Below are 17,102 nucleotides of genomic sequence, written 5' to 3'. Positions count from 1 at the left end.
GAGAGGGAGTTTCAACAAAGGGGATAAAAGATTGATTGATGGCTTGATTAATACCAAGCCATCCCAGGGACAGAACAGCTGCTTAAGCCATGGATCAAACACACAGACACAGGGACCAGAGGTAAAGGGGAAGAAGACCAAGGGAGGTCCAAATCAGAGCAGCTGCTCAACAGAGTAACTAAAAGGGAAAAGAAATCCACTTGCCAGTGGATTTTGAATGCTGAGAAGTGCTGGAAGGGGACCTGGTACTGAAGTAAAAAGAATGGGACAAATGCCAGACAGGGATGGAAAAAGATGCAAGGAAGATGGATAGCTCTGGGTATGCCCAGGGCAGATGGCACAGAGCATCAATGCAGAGCTCCTGGGGGAGTGAGAAGCCACTGCCACCACCAGCACCAGCCACCCAGCATGTGCAGGTTTTAATAAGTTAAATAACCCTTGTTACACCTGAAGATTGGTCCCATAAATGTCCTTTAAAATCTTAAGTGTGATTTTATTGCTCTCAGTGGTCAGTTCCCACACCTTCATTGTTTTTCTATTATTTTGGATGCCTGGCTGGCCAGGGCTCTCCGTGCTTCCCACTGCTGTCAGTTCCTGCTCACCTGTGATGCCAAACAACCAGTAGGAAGAAGAAGTGACACTGAGTGTAACAGTACTCATCTTTATGATATTCAATGTCTTGTTTTATTATCATCTACACAGTAACAATAATAGCAATATTAGTGACAGCCATTTTGTTACTCTTCCTGCTAGTAATATTCAGACATGACCTAAGAGGTATTTCAGGAAGACAACACAAATCCAGTGCAAGATCCAGGAGAATGGGGCAGTTAATTAAATGTCAGAGTGATGGACAGAGCTGGGACAAGCCTGGAACAATATCAGAGAGCTGGACAGCCTCTGACAAGCACAGGGAGATGGATGGAACTGGGACACGTCCCAGACCTTCCCCCAGCAGACACAGAACCCTCCTACCCACACACATCTTTAAACACAACATTGCTCCCTCTCTGTCACTGCTACCTTTACTTGTGCAGGTGAGGAAATTTGCTGGGGAAAGCTGCTTTCCAAGCCATGCCACTGATCACAGCCTGGTCTAGTGACATTTTTATACCTCCAAATGGTGCAAAGGAAATAAAGAGCCCCATTGAAAATGACAGTGCCTCAGAAGTGTGTTTTACCAGCAAATGTGTGAACTCACAGCAGGTAGGGGTTTATTTTGCAAAAGATTTCTTCTCCTTTTTCCAAACTAGACATTCATAAGAGAGGCAGGTGGTGGCCAGGGAATATGGAGAGAGAATGGCAGCCGGAGGGTGTTCCAAAACTCCAGGAATATTAGAGAACAAAAGGAAGCCTGTGACAGATACTGGGCAATCTGTAAGTCATCAGGAAGAGTGCAGAGCATAATAGACTAATCAATCAGGCAGACAAGGGTGAAGTGTCATGGGGAGGCAATAGGTAGTTGGAGGTCAGTTATGAAATATAATCTCTAAATTGGAAGGAGAAAGGCAGTAGCACAAGAACAATGACAAGTGTTTGAATGCAGGTATGTGAGCATTGGATTGGTTATTTCCAGGAGAGTAAATGTTGGATGGGAATATTATGGGGGTAAGGAAAAATAACCTGGTATTTTAGAGACAGGCACATATTCTGTGAAGTGAAAGGCTGAGCTGGCCAGACTTTAAAGTGTTGTTCCATTTCAGAAAATGCTGCTGGAAGACAGACGGTGGGGCTCCCTGGTGCTTGCTCCTCTGGGTTTCCAGACAAAGTTTGTCAGGTTAGAAGCAAAACAACAACAACAAAAAGATGTTTTTCCTAAGCTGAAGTCCTGCAAATAACAGCTGGGATCTGAAAGCCAAGCCAGACCTTTTCTAGCTGGTGCTTTCTCATCAGCATGCGTAATCTCTAATCTAGTTAGCCGAGATGCAGGGAGGTTGCACACTGCCACACATGAGAAGATGGGGATTCTGCAGGTGAATTTAATTACTCCTTCCACAGAGAAAGTGGGAGTCAATAAGGCACCACTCACACTCCATTAGCTAACTAGGCTGCACAGGCCCAACAAGAAACCAGGCACTATCACTTACTGCTCTTTCTAAGCTAAGGAATAGCCCCCTAACACCCAAAGAAAAGCTTGACTTAACATGAAGTAATTTCTACCAACACTTTTCTGACCTTAACTGTGTATTACAAAGGTGTCACACAGTCCTTCTAAGAACAGGCAGACCCAAGCAATTAGAGCTGAATGAACAATTCCTAATGAATAATCGTTTGGCAAACTTCGCCTCACTTTACGCTCACCAAACATTCCCACACAGATTGCAAAGCCTGCACGTTTCTTTGTCAATGGATAAAACTTGCTGGTTTTTTCCTCTGAGCAAATAGCAACGTTCCAGTTCATTGAAAAATCTACATTCAAGCACAGGCTGGGTGGAGGGGTTATGCCAGACACGTGGGGCTGTTCCTCCAGTTATTCCATGGGGTGAGGGATGGGAGCGGCTCCAGAAAATGCAAATCAGGACTGTGACCTCTCTTGTCTGAAATTCCTTTTGCCAGACATGTCAGTGCTGGAGCACATTGACTGGAGTGAGCTTGGATATGGGCAATGAGGGAAGGGAGCCAGCTGTGCTCCCTCTGTAACTGATGGAGAGGGCCAGGTATTGTCAAAGCCATTGGAGAGAGAGACACCAAGGACACACTGGAGAACCAGGAGACCCTAAGATGATGGCCCTGACTCCCTTAAACCACTAAAACCACCTGTTTAACTCTCCATGCCCAGTACAGGCTAGGGCTATGTAGAAAGGGCACAGTGAGCAGCCCAGGAGGTGGAAGCACTGGTGAGGCTGGTCCAAGGCTGGCAGCCTGTGGACACTGCTAAGGCTTGTGGAAAAACTCAGCCCGGACTTTTTCCAGGCTGTTGTCTTTCTCAGCTTCAGCTGTGACCTTTCCCAGGCTGGGGATCTTTCTCAGAGAAAAAACAAGGGAAGGAAGAAAGAACAACACAGATAAACACCTGGTGTTGACCACCAAGCTGTGTGAGTGTCTGTGATATTTTGCAGAAAGCATGTTTTCAAAGAGGTGTTGCCTTCTTTGACCAATGAGTCTTTTCTACTTTGATTTTTGCAATCTATCCTATACATATATGCCATGGCTTTTCAATAAATCATCTCTTCTTGCTGCTTGGAAGAGGAGTCGTGTTGCTGTGTTCTTTCACCACTTCCTGCCTTACAGCAACAGCAGCTGACCTGCTGGTGGCTGAAGAAGCTGAGAACAACAAGTGCTGCAACACCCAGGGGGATAAGGGAGTGTGGGGCAATAAATCAGACTCTCCAAGCACAGCTTGGAGAGATCAGGAGATCAATGGGACAGACATTAGACCAAAGGAGCGAACTCCAGAGGGACAGGAGCAATTCTTTACCTCCTCCTCCTCCCTGGTTGCTAAGGATTTTTTCTCCCCATTTAATATCATCCTCATTGTTTTTAAACGAACAGCAAAGCCAGTGGGTTCCACGTGGCATTAGCAATGTGCTTGTGAAAGGGAAAACGAGCAGCTCCTAGCAGGATTTGATAAAAGCCTCTCCAAGTTCTGAGTGATTTACAGCTGGAGAAAACAAACACGGACTGATACAAATGCAGAGAGAGGCAGAGCCGGCACCGACACCCAGGTACACTCAATTACCAATTCATCAGCCCAAGTGAACTTGAAGGGCTTTTCAAACTCTACATGGCTCTAAATTAAAGGCAATATTTAGATGGATAAGGTTCTGCAGTGGGGGAGAAGAAGACTAATTTGTTGATCTTCAGCTCAGGAGCCCTGGCCTTTCCTGGCAAAGGGCCACAGGAGAGGGGTGCAGGTGCAGCTCCCCCTCCCCACATGGCACCAGGGATGGACCAAACATCAGGATGATGATCACACACTGTTGCAAAGCACACAGCTGTCTTTCTGTCTCCTCACTGTGCCAGTCCCCAAAAAGACTTTTTTCCCCCATTTCTACTAAAAACTTTGCTTTTACCTGCCCTGGAGGTAATCATGGCAAAGCTGTGAAAATAACCAATTTTTTGGTTCATTGGCTGAACTAAAAAAATAAAATAATAAAAAAAAAAGAGGGAAAAAAAAATCACTGCACAGTGACCCCAAATTGGAATTGTCCAAGCTTTCCACAGCAAAAAATTATATATAAATATATAAAAGATATATATCTATGGCCAAACAATGGTTTAATTTAATCTGAAACTAACTCATGGGGCATGTCATTTTTTCCCTCCACTCCCTGCCCAGAAACCCATTTTTTCACGAGAAGAGATGATTTACAGCTCCATGCTCCAGCAGCACTGACACAGGCACAGTGTTTGATATCCTCCCTGTTCCATGGAGCTCCTCCATGCAGGGGCACAGGGCCCTTCAGTGCCATTCTGACACAAACTGAGGCAGCTGGGGGTAGAACAGAGGGAGTCTGGCTGCTGAGAGACTGCAGGGGACTCTCTGTTAGTTGTTCACGCAGGAAGTGTTTTGATTTCAGTGTCTAATTGATATCTGGGGGAAATCTCTGCAAAAGGCAGCGCATCCTCCCCAGACCCCACCTGTGTGTGCTCAGCTGAGGGGCCCCAGGGCTGTGGGGCTGTCCCTGATCCCCTGCTCCACATCCCCATCCCACAGGTTTGGAGAGCTGAACCAGCACCAGAGCCCTGGGGCAGCTGGAAGGGTGGGTGCTGAGCTCCACTGCTGCTCAGATTTCTGGCAGAGGGGAGACTTTGGAGAGCTGTGTGCCATGATGTCTGTTCATCAGCAAGGAGAGCTGCGTCAGCCTCCAGCCTCCCTCAGGAGCAGGGACTGCCTGCATCCCTCTGGAAGCTGCCAGCAGCATCCCTCCTCCTGCCAGCAGCACCATCAGCCCTGAATTTTCCACTGGATATCAGCCCTCCTCTTTGCTCTGGCCTCCTCCAAAGGCAGCAGCCATCTCTCACACGCAGCTCCAGGGCTGGCTCTGAACTATTTAAAAGCACAGCAGGTATTTTAATTATTCACGTGGAGCGCGCCTTGCTTGCTAACGACTCTCTGAAGCTGTCACAGCTCTTGGGGTGGGGCAGAGCCCTGCCAGCAGCTTCCCAAGGCCTGGCTTGGGGCAAAGCCTGGCTCTGCAAAGCAGCCATGCCCCAGTGCTGTCCCTGGGGGCAGAGGTGGCATGGGGACATTTGGGTCAGGAGCACCCTGGCCCTTCACTGTCTGGTCCCAGCCCATTGTCCAGCCTCCTGCCTGGCACCTTGCACCCTCCAGGCCAGGGGTATCAGCCAAATGCTTTGCTATTCCTGCAAGCTGCCGTGCCCCACACTGACAGATTAGCTGTTGCTGTGTTTTAAGGGCACTGGAATTACCAAAATGCAAGGAAACAGAGGGGTACTTGTGCAGCACAGCTGGGTGGCTTCAGATGAAGGCACTGGAGGGGATGACACACTCCCTTGCTGCCTTGAGCTGCTCCCAGGGTTTGATGCAAGGAGCTGCTTTGCAAAACAAGCCCTTGCCACCCTGCAGCAATGTCTTTATCTTCTTCCTTCCCAGTACCATCGAAAATATTTGCTGCAATAGCATCACTCTTCTTAGAGACATTAGGAAAAGGTTCTTTACCCAGAGGGTGTTTGGGCACTGAACAGGCTCCCCAGGGAAGTGATGGCAGCATCAAGCCTACCAGAGTTCAGGAAAAGCTTGGATGGCTCTCAGGTGCCTGGTGTCATTCTTGGGGTTGGTTGTCTTGTGCAGGGCCAGGAGCTGACTCAGTGACCCTTCTGGACCCATTCCAACTCAGGATATTCTGTCATTCTGTGACTCTGACCCACATCCCTCCTTGGCAGAACAAGCTCAGCTCTCCTGAGGTGAAATACATGCAGAAGGAAGGATGGTGTCCCACCCCCATGGCTGGAAGGCAGCTTGTGTTGGAGGGAGCCAGGCTCACCCCAGGCTCACAGAGGCTTTTCTCAGCTCTGGACTGCAGGTGAGGAGCAGAGACAGGAATCCCACCTGCAGAAGCATCAGGGCAGTGGGCTCCTTCATTTTTACCCCACTGAGTCTCAGTTAAAGGCAAGCTTCCTTTAGGGACCTCAGGATTTCTATCTGAGGTTGATCTGTTTTCTTGGAGGTTCCTCTCAGTTATTTCTCTTATTTCTGGTAATTAAGTGGCTCCTCTTCCCCACCATTATCTCAAGGTAAATTTGAAGGATTTCCTAGAATATTCAAGACCTGCTTTCCCCCACTTCAAGATGAGCAAGAGCCTCATCACGGTAGCCCTGAGCTCCAGGGCTCTTCTCTGGCAGCAATTCCCTGTGGGCAAAGCCTGAGAGCAGCCCCACAACAGCACTGAAGAGCCAGGCTCTCCAGCCCTCCTGGACCATCAGAGCCAGCCCCTCTCTTTTTAACCCGCCTGTTTTCTAATGCTAATTCCCACCACACGCCCAGCTCGAAGCTCTAATAATGAACAACTGCTTTCTTCCTTTCCTTCTGATTTCATATTCATGAGTCAGGGTTTCCTGGCACTAAACATCAACGCTGAACGGAAATCGCTGCACAGTGACACGTCTGTGGAGCTTCACTGTCCATTTGTTTGCCTTTTCAAAGAGCTGCTGTGTTAAGCAAACATCTCTGGCTGGATGCTATCTGGAGGAGTTTGTCTGGAACGGCACGGTGCCCGCAGGGCTGGGGGGAGCAGCTCGCTGTGCCCTGTTTTTGCTCCAGGGTACTTCTTGTACAATAGTTTGAGCTCGGTGAATATCTCAACCTTTCCTGGAATATTTTGCTTGAGTCTTGGCAGGGTGTGTTCAGCTGTGACACAGCGAGGGATGGAGCAGGGAACTCCCTGAGAGAAGCACATCTGCTGCTGCCTGGACTCCGCTGAGGGTCCTGCAGGCAGCACTGGGCAGATGTCTTGGCAGAGGAAGCAAAGAGGCACCTGTATCATCACTGGGAAAATTCTGTTTTCTGGCAACTAGAAAATTCACATACACATGCAAACAACAAAAAACAAAACAAAACAAACAAACAAACAAAAAATCCCGAACATTTCAGGCTTCATGCCAACTCCCTGCCATCTTCCAAAACAGAGAGACAAAAGACATCTTGAAAAAAAGGAATGTTTTCCTTTAACCATATTGGTCAATACGTTTTCCAAGTATTTTCCTTGAGGACTGCACATCCATGTTGAATTGAACTTTTAAAACAGCAAGGGCAAAAAAATAATCTAAAAGTGAAAGTCAAAGGAATTAAATCTTTATGTATTTCAAGATGAGCTGAGATGTTCTTCTCTGCAGAGATGCCAAAGCTCTGTAGTTTCCAAACCTTTTAACCTGTCTGGGATGGAAGCTTTAGGATCACAGACTGGCACCCTGAAGTCTCCTCTCCACCAGTTCACCCTGCCCATGGAGTGGCACATCTGTCCCCCTCTGCCAGGGAACTCTTCATCCCCTTGGGGACATCCTCATCCTCACCTACCTGCTCTGCAATCAATGGGAGCAGCAACCCTGTCCTGGGAGCAAGGACAGGCAGGCAGGGCTGGAGCTGGGCTGTGCTGGCCCTGCTCCCTGCTCTCTGCATGGGAACACCACTGAAGGTGCTCTGCTCTAAGGGGTGGGCTGGACAGGGCAGCAGCCAATATCCAAAACCCTGGATTGCTCTGCCAGCTTTGCTCCAGCTCTTTGGCTGTCCAGTGCTGGAGGCTTTCCCTCCTCTCAGCTGCCTCCACTGTGGTTCCTTCTCCAGGGCTCTGTGGATGCTCCTCATGATCTTGGTGCTCTGCTGCCTTCTGCAGTCATCCATTGCCTTTCCCTGTCTGCCTTTCCCCAAATACTTCAACAAATGAGCTCACAGGAAGGCAAGAGAGAAGATGAGAGATGAATTTCAGACCACGAGGAATGAACTCACAAATGAGAAGTGTCTGCAAGCACCATCTGAAGAGCTGTGCTCCTGCTCATGGAGAACATCCTGTGTGGCATGTGTTCAATCACAGTAATCAATGGGAACCACATTTTGAATATTATCTACATGCAACAGACTCCTTGGGAGGAAATTATGCAGCAATATTTAATGGTGGCAATGATTCAGCAAGTAATAGAAAGAAATATTCCTCAAAACACCATCAACTTCTCATGGATAACTCCCAGATGGGACTGAGGGTAAAAAACCCTTTCATTAAAAAGCTATTCAGTTATGGTAACACTGCCATATGTGGCTCGCTGAGATTCTGACTGTCAGTGACTTCATCTTGAAAGCTGCTGTGAAATCAGAAAACTACTTCCCATTTGAGCAGGGGGGTGGAAATTGGTCCTCAGAGACCTAAAGCACAGCTCCATCTCACGCAGCTGAAGGTGTCTTACAGCTGGATGTCTAGGTTAAGGCAATTGTCTAGACTTCTTTTATCATCACTGAACAGAGAGACGTGCACCAACCCCCAGAGAGTGATTCATTCTTCCTGTCTTAAACATCTATTTTGGGATGGGATGAATTACACTCTGGAGGTGTTCAACTTTCTCCACTGACTGTGGAGTCTGGATGATGAACTTGGCCTAGACACTTCACCTTTCTAGTGCTGAAACAGGGAGTGCTCCACCAGAGAAAACAACTCAAGTTGTGCCAACAGTGGTTGGAAGAACTTGGCCAACACCTCCAGGGAACAGACACAAGAGAAGCAGCTCCCTCAGCAGAGAGGAGATGGAGAAGGGGAAATCCTCATAATCACACCCTTGAGTGATCTCAGTGTTTAAAAAAGACCTGGGGACACGCTGGTGCCTGATTATCTCATCTAGCTCTTTTATGTCAAGCAAAAGGTACAGATTACATCCAATTGCTTTCTAAGTGTGACCTGAAAGTTGTAATTTTGCAGTCCTAGGAAAGCAGGCACTGGCCTCTCAACTGAGTGCTGCCTCCCTAAAAGACCAAGCCTTTAATTGAGCTTGGGTTTCCTGACATTAGCAATTCCAAGCTTCTACAAACCCCCAACTTATTTCTGAGACAACACCTGTATTCTTCTACCCATCTTCCCAGTTTTGAACAGCCATGTCTTGCAATTTAAGGGTTTGGTTACAACCTTGGGAACTATTTTGCAGACAGAAGGTTTCATGTCTCTGTTTTGCCATAGTCCAGGGTCAATGCTAATAACCCACACTGCAAAAATAATCCTACTGTGTTCCAGGAGGCTTCTTGCTATAAGTCTTCCATAAATAAATGAGATTATTACCTTCCATGACTTCAGTGGGAGCCAGTTTTAGTCCTCTCAGAAGACCAGGTTCTTAGTGCCAGCTCAGGTTTTAGATCTTAGAGACATCTAAGCCATCTCTTAGAGCCATCCTGCCAAAACCTCTCCAGATTCAACTCCTGCTCTACAATATGGGACAGGTTGCTTGTGCAAAACCCAGGACTCAGGATTCAGGAACTCTCCAGGAAAACCAGACATTGCCATTTCAAAAATCAACATGAGAAAATAGAATAGAGAGCTAAATGGCAGGAGAAGTCACCAGAGGAAGGCCAGGACATCCATATGCAGCTTTCCAAAGGACATGTTTGCAACTGGCTCTGAGTGGGGCACAAAAATGGCAAAAAAAGTATGTCAGGACCCTTCTCCAACAAATGTGGAGGAAGAGTGGGGATAAAATTAATGAGGCAAAGAGTTGTGAGTGCTAATTCACCAGGAGAGAGATCTGTGCTCTTTCCTGGGGCGTGCTTCTGCCAGGAACAGGATGCAGCTGATGACAAACAGCCCATGGCTGGAAGCCAAAGGATTCCTTGGGGGCCAGGGAAAAACCTTGGAGACTTCAGTTCTCTACACCAATTGGCTTGCACCTGTCGGAAAAAAAAATTCCCAGTATTTTTTCCTGACTCATCTGGAAAAACCAAGATGGATCATCCATATTTAACAGGCTGCTGGCAGTGCTCATGGGAGCGTGCTCAAGACAAGGCAGAGCAAGACCTTCAGTTCACAGTGTGATACCAAAAGGAACACAGACATGTGAAGGGAGCATCCATCTGTCTATCCAGAAACATGGAACACACAGGATTCTTAGAGCCTAAGTGATATAAATTACCCTCCTGGGAACTGAACAGATTCACTTAATATGATAGTTCAGCAGGACAGATACCAGTGCTTGATTTCTCCTTTTCAACTTGCTTTCTCTTTTCCTTCCTGCTCCAACCACTGTGTTTCCTGGGACAAATTTCTACATCTCTGCCTCAATTTTCCTCTATTTAAAAAGAGATTAGTGTGACAGGGAAGTGTTGGAGATCTCTTAAGGAAAGCCACTGCATGAGAGATGTTTCTATTTTAAATTGTGAAAAGTGCTAGCCAAATGCTAGTTCTTAAATACAGCTGGTGAACATATAAGGAAAATTGATTTTTGAAGAAGACTACATCATTGAAGTGAAAAGTCAATAATCATCTTTCATACCAGCATTTAAATATCTGAGCAAAAACACTCAAATAATGACATCTTCTGGGTTCAGACTGTGCACTGGAAAAAAGGGAACACACAGTATTAGACTCAATACTATGCTGACAGAGAACACAAATGTCAGTTTGACCATCTAAGAAAAGACATTTTCAAAGATATTAAATTAAATGACTCAGGATTATTCATTATAAAATCTTACACTAAGCAGTGAAAACTCTTATTTCAGGACAATTTTTCATTTAACAATGTAAAGAAAATGCATTTATGAAAAAGCTGCCTCCCTTGATAAACACAGAGACAACAAGCTCCAAGAATGAACACTGTAACCCAAAAGCAGGACAGAATGCTAAAGAGTCTAACAGAAATCTCAACACATAATCAAGGGAAAAGGCAAAATCACAAATAAAAGTGGCCAAAGGAGACTTCCATGAAAGGGGCAGCAAGATAAAAGGATTTGCCTTGCCTTATTACAAGGGAATTTATACAAAGTACAAAAATATGGAAATTTTTCAGAATAAATGCAAAATTATTTTAATAAGAATATGTAGCACAGTTTGGGGGAAAAAAAAAGCAAAAACAAAAAAGCCCAATGTTACAGTATCATACCAATGGTCAAAGGGTTAATATCCATGCAATTTCTGGCAAAGGAATTAAATGTGACCAGCAGGCTCTACTGCCAGGCAGCCCTGGTCAGGTGTTAGCCCATTTTCCCAGCAGAAAGTTGCATTTCAACAAAGCTGAAATTTCTCATGACATGAATTAGTTCTGGCAAAATCCCATTTTAAAAGAATTAGGAATGTTTTGATAAATTCAAACATTTCATTTGCAAGACTTCAGGAGAATTTTTCATTTCTATTTTTATCGCATAACAAAATTTTTAAACATTCATATCTAAATGATATTAAAATTAACCTGAGGTATATTTTAATAATAACTTAATATTCTATTCAGAATGCAGCCAAGTGCCAAAATCTTGTATTTTCCTGCAAGGTACAAATTTTTCTATTATCTCATTGCTAAATTTTTAGCCTTTTCAGCTATTTATTCCAGAGCCTGTACTGTAACATAAGAAAAAGACAGACTCTTAAAACCCTTAGGTATGTTGTTGCTATTCTAATGTGAAACAAAAGGAAATCTATAAGCAAACATATCTGCAGCAGACCAAAATATGAGCATCAGGACTGTAAGTCTGCTAAACACCCTGAGTGCAGAAAACTGCATTCACTCAGCTTAGGTGAAGAAACAGGAATTTAAAAATACTCCTGGGTACAGGAACAGCACCTGACTTTGTAGAGTGGCCATTCTGTGTGAACCTTCCTCTTTCTTACCTCACTTTGGTTTATATTTGGAAGTGCTATAAATATCAGCCATTTAATCAAATGGAAAAAAAAAAAAATATTTTGATAGATCATTCACTCATTTATTCTCCCCAAAAGAAAGGCTGCCAATAAGACTGTCTGTTTTCACTGCATCTGTTCACTTGGCAGGGAAAAATAATTTCAATGGAAACATTGCAAAAACCTACCCTTTCTACCCAGATGCTCTATTTCCATATTTCTGATGCCATCACTTCTTTAGATTTACATGAATTAACTAGTGTAGGACAGATACCAGACTACAAAGTGCTCACAAAGTAACGATGGCTTTTGATGATGACTTTGGAAGTTCAATGGAAAAGCTGTAATCTCTTGTCCATGTACAAAAATAAACATTATGGGATGGGTTTAATACACCTAAAAGTTTCATCCCATACGGTGCTTTTAAGTGAGTTTCAGAATGAAACTGCAAAGTAGAACAAAGTACACAGGTTCTAACTAGGCAGCATTTGTATGAACTTCTGCCTCCATCACTTCCCCTCATTCTTAGAGTTACTTCTGCAGCTATCCAAGATTCCTTTGGCACTTTAAAAAAAGTGCAACCACAGCTATACAGGCCTTTTTTAATAATAAAACTTACTGAGTTAAAAATCAACCTCGCCGCTCTTTTTAGAGAAAAACAATATTAATCTTCAAGTTAAAGTATGGACCAGAAGAACAACAGACATTTGGGAGGTAAATTAGGAATAATTTGTGTCTAATCCAGACTGGATACTCAACTTCTTTAGGTCTGTCCACAACTGAGCTGAAGGGATCAAGCAAGAAGAAAAATCTGCAGTCTAAATCTGCAGCCCTGTTCTGGCTCTCCAGAGTTAACTGCACTGGTTCAAAGTTCATACAAGGCATAGAGCATGGGGAAATTAACCATTTTGATCTCAGGGAATTGGCAAAAGATGCAACAAAATGCAATTTTCCACAATTACAATCCTTCTATTTTCTCCTGAAGCACAGTACTAGGAACACAGCCTTGAAGATTACACAAAGCACTCAGGATTTGTAAGATAATGATGATTATATCGTGCAGCCAGGGAGTAGGATTTTACCTATTATTACCAAGATTAAAAGAGAGGTTCTAACTCTGCAGAAGTTTGATGGTAAATTCACAGGCTTCTGGAGCATAGTGACAGGCAGGAGAGCAAAAAAAACCATATTTGTCACAGTTTCTAGCCTGTTTTACAGCATCAAGTTCTAACTGCTGTCAAAATTTTTATAGATGCCAAGAAACAGATAGTAAAAGACAAAAAGAAAATCAGAAAAACAATGAAAATGAACTACAGTGAGAGGGTTCTTTTTGCCAATACTCCTTATCATGCAACTGTGCACTAACAGTCATATTGTACTAAACCAGGAGAATTCCACAGCCATTAGGCAAAAACCCTTGGTACAATCCCTGCAAGGTCTGAATTAAAAAATAAGCCATCAATATAAAAGCAATTGCTTTACAAATGGCCAGGCAAATATGGATTGATGTAACATGATCAAGTAGCTATTGCATGTAATTTGATGGCAAGTCTGTATAAAACTTAATATAGCTTCTATTTTGCCTCTTCTAGATTCTGGTCTTGATGTAACTGGCTTGTGAGTAGTGCTGGAGAATCTGCAGTGAGGAAAGGCACTTCCAACATGTAATTTGGTTTTGTCCTAAAATACAGACATATTGTCAGGAAATAGTAACTGTTACCAAAAATACTGCTGGAATGAAAAATCCTGTGCTTTTTTTCCAGTGGAAATAATCTTAGGAGAAGAAAATACCAAAATAGCCTACACTGCAAGAAGAACGTGCCCTGATTCAGCAAAACAGGTAAGAATGTGTTCATGCCAAGGGAACTGCCCAGTGGAAATAATTTGTGTAAGAATTTTAAGTATGGCTGTGTTTCCTTGAAGTCAGCTGGGTGCATAATGCTCCTCTACACTGGGTGGTAGTGAGGAACCTTCCCCCTCCCATGGCAGTTTTGGAGCTGTAGAATCAAGTACTGGGAAAACAAAGACCTGAGAACTTCGTTCATCTAGGAAAAAAAAAAAAAAATGGAAAAAGTAAAAGTAAAAGTAAAAGCAAAAGTAAAAGTAAAGCTCTGCAACAATTTTCCCTGCATAATTCCAAGCAAGAGAGGAGCAGAGGAACAGATCATTTAAGATGGATCTGCTCACTTGCAGGTGTTGATAACCCATGGGATGTTTTGGGGTTTCACCTTGTCCTGGTCCCAGCAGAGGCAACCAGAACCTCTTTGGACCCTCCTAGATGAGGAAAACTGAAGTGTAAGGGCAGAATTTAAGGAATCAGTTCTACTCCAGCTCATGGTCATGGATAGCCTTGACAGGGTTTGGGGATCCCACACTTGGTGTCATTCAGATCTGAAATTCCACCAATGGTCTCAGTGTGAAGAGTCTTGGCTGCAGTTTGTGACCCTTCCTCAAACAAAAGCACAACTGCTCTCACTTCAGACACATCCTTAAATATTTACCTCAGAATCTGGATTTTCATCTTTGGCTCTTTGATCTTTTTTTTTTTTTTTTTTCCTTTTTTTTTGTCTTTACTCATTCTGGAGTATTTGGTCTCATCCCACAGCTCCTGAGTGGATGTGTTACGAATAAAATAACAACAAGGGGTGGGATTTTCCAAAGAACTCAGCATCAGCCTGACTCTATTCTCTTTGAAGTCAGCAGGAGTTTTATTATCAACTTCAATGGGAGCAGTTAAGCCAATCCTACACATTGTCAACCTGCATATTCATGAAGCAAGCAGGATTTGCTAATGGAACATGGATTCAAACAGCTGATAAGATTTTAGTGAAAAAGCTACTTGAAAAAAAAAAAAAACAAGTAATTCCATGAGCAGCAGAACTATGAAATCCTGCTTTCTTTGAGCTTGATTGACTTGGGCACTGAGAAGGGGCATGTGCTGATTGAAGTCCCTCCTGTGGGTGGGGTGCTGAGATTTGGGCTCTCTCCCAAATGGATTCCCTGGCATCAAATAAAGGCTCAGCACAACATGGCAGCTTTTTCCTCAGTAGAAGTAGGGCATCTCTCTTCTACCTCTGCCTGTCTGCTCAAACCTTGAGGGAACTTGCTATTTTTGAGAATGCTACCCTCTATCAAATTCGGCTGGAGTTGGATAATGCACTTAAAAGTTGTGAGGCATATACACACAGGTATAAACACACTCCATGTGAGCATGAAATCCACGTTTTTGCAGGATCTGCAGGAAGGCAGATGTTCAGACTGCTCAGAATCAAGTTTTGAGGCAATGAAGAGGATGAGTTCAGAGCAGCTGAACAGCAAACAGCCTCACATGGATGAGCCACAACCCTCTGAGAATCTCAGCTATGGAGCAGGTGCTAAGAAAAGGGCAATCCTTGAGGAAAGAAGAAGACAACAATATGGTCCTTCAGAGGAATTAGAAAAATGGTTGCTGAGATAAAAGTATGTTTCAGATAAGAAACTGACATATATAAATGTGACAAATTGCTCAAAGTACTCAAAATATCTAAAAAAATACAGGACTTGAAAGAGTGCAGGATTTTTCAGCAACAGAGGCACTACACTTCTGGAAAGCCAGGGCATTTCCATTCTGGAAAGCCAAAGCATCTCTGGCTGCACAAAGAAAATGAAAGGAAGCAGCAACACTGACTGGTCCCTTTGGCATCTGGGCTAAAGCAACCCAAGAGGAAGACAGAGAGAGTTGGATACAGTCCCCAAACTCCTTTCATATGGGAATCCAGACTCCCAGGAACAAAGGCTGGCAATGGACCTTCCCTGCCAAGAGCAGCCCGTTGCCAGCCCAGGTGCTCACATGCACTGTCACTGCCTCTGGCACCAGGGATGTCCAAAGAAGAGGATCAATTCTCTCTCCACCCCACAATTTCCACACCGCTGGCAACTCAGAAAACAATTCAAGAGGGAATTCAAAGGATCTGTTGAAATTTCAACGAGGGAATCTGAGTGAGTGAGCATATGTAAATAGAAAGAATGAGTAGCACATAATTACATCAAATTGTTACTTAGCAAGGGAAGTAAATAACCCAAAATATGCAGAGCAAAAAATGGCAATGAATTAGAACTAATTACTTAAGGCTAATTAAAATAAGAATGGCTTGAATTGAAATATGTTAATAGCATTGAACCTGCCTTCTACCAGGGAATTTCAATATAAGTGATAATGTCACTTCAACCTTCACCTGACAGGGGGAGGAAAGTTGGGATTTGGAGCTCATGGCTGCTGGGGGTACTGGCCATGGCAATGCATTATTTATGATGGAATGGACTGGATTTCTCTGGCAGGTGCAGGTCTCCTGGTCATGGGTAGAAAGAGGTTTTCTTGGATAATGGATGTGAAGTGGAGAAAATACAGCATCAGGCAAAAGCTAAATCCCTTGAAGACGAACAGATCCTGAGGTACCTGTCCATGCCATGGTTAAAGAGAGAAAAGGAGAAAGGCATGGAGATAATGAGATCACAGAAAGAGGGAACCAGAGAGACTGAGGGAGCGAGGAAGGAAATAGATAGGGAAAGCTTAGAGCCATGACAAATCATCACCAGCTTCAATTACACGAGCCTGCTGGGCTATGAAATCTGCCAAAGGTCACTGGATTCCTGTCTTTGCAACTCAAAACCAAGTGGCTCTGCTGGTTCCACCCCACGGCCTGACTGTCTGGTGGAGTGCCCAGGGACAGCAGCCCTGCTGATGGCTGGTACCTGCTCAGGCTGCAGGCACTAACGAGCTGCTCCAGGGAGCACAGACAGCCCCAGCGAGGAGATGAACGTGCCAGAGCCATGCACCAACCCCAGCACTGCCAGCATGCCAAAGAGCTCCTGTGCCAGCAAAGAGCCTGCCAGGGAGCAGGGGCAAAGCTGCAGCAGCAGCAAAGCCTGCTTCAGCATCTTGCCATGCCACAGAGCCCAGACTGTGCTCCAGCAGCACCCAGTGCAGGCCCATGCCCCAGCACAGCCTCAGCCACAGGACTGGATCCCTGCTGGGCACAGGCACAGCTGGCTCATGGAGAAATCCTGATCTGCCACAAGCAGAGAGTGCCCTGGCTGTGCTCCACGCTCTGGGGTCACCCCTTGTGCTGAGCTGGGCACAAAGCTCTCCCTGCCCCTCCAAGAGCTGAGCTGCTAGTTGTGTTTACTGCCTCACTCTTTCCAGTCCCTCTGGTTCACACTGGAGGTGAAAACCTCTTAACCCTCTCACAGCTCTGGGATTCCATAAAAACCATGAGCTCCTCATCCCAGCATGAACAGGGGCACAGAGAGGATGGAGGGTGGGATATGGCAGCACTGCAGCCTTTCCACTTTCACTCCATC

The 17,102-nt window shown here is 44.8% G+C and overlaps 1 protein-coding gene across 3 annotated transcripts in view; it reads right to left on the bottom strand.

The window, feature by feature from the left end:
• Positions 1-17,102, bottom strand: part of ELFN1 (extracellular leucine rich repeat and fibronectin type III domain containing 1) — a 95,690-nt gene that overhangs the window by 39,606 nt on the left and 38,982 nt on the right. The gene's annotated exons all lie outside the window — the stretch shown is intronic.

The sequence above is a fragment of the Oenanthe melanoleuca genome, chromosome 14 (genome assembly GCF_029582105.1).
Source record: "Oenanthe melanoleuca isolate GR-GAL-2019-014 chromosome 14, OMel1.0, whole genome shotgun sequence".
Classification (NCBI taxonomy): domain Eukaryota; kingdom Metazoa; phylum Chordata; class Aves; order Passeriformes; family Muscicapidae; genus Oenanthe; species Oenanthe melanoleuca.
This window is presented reverse-complemented; position numbering and strand designations above follow the sequence as displayed.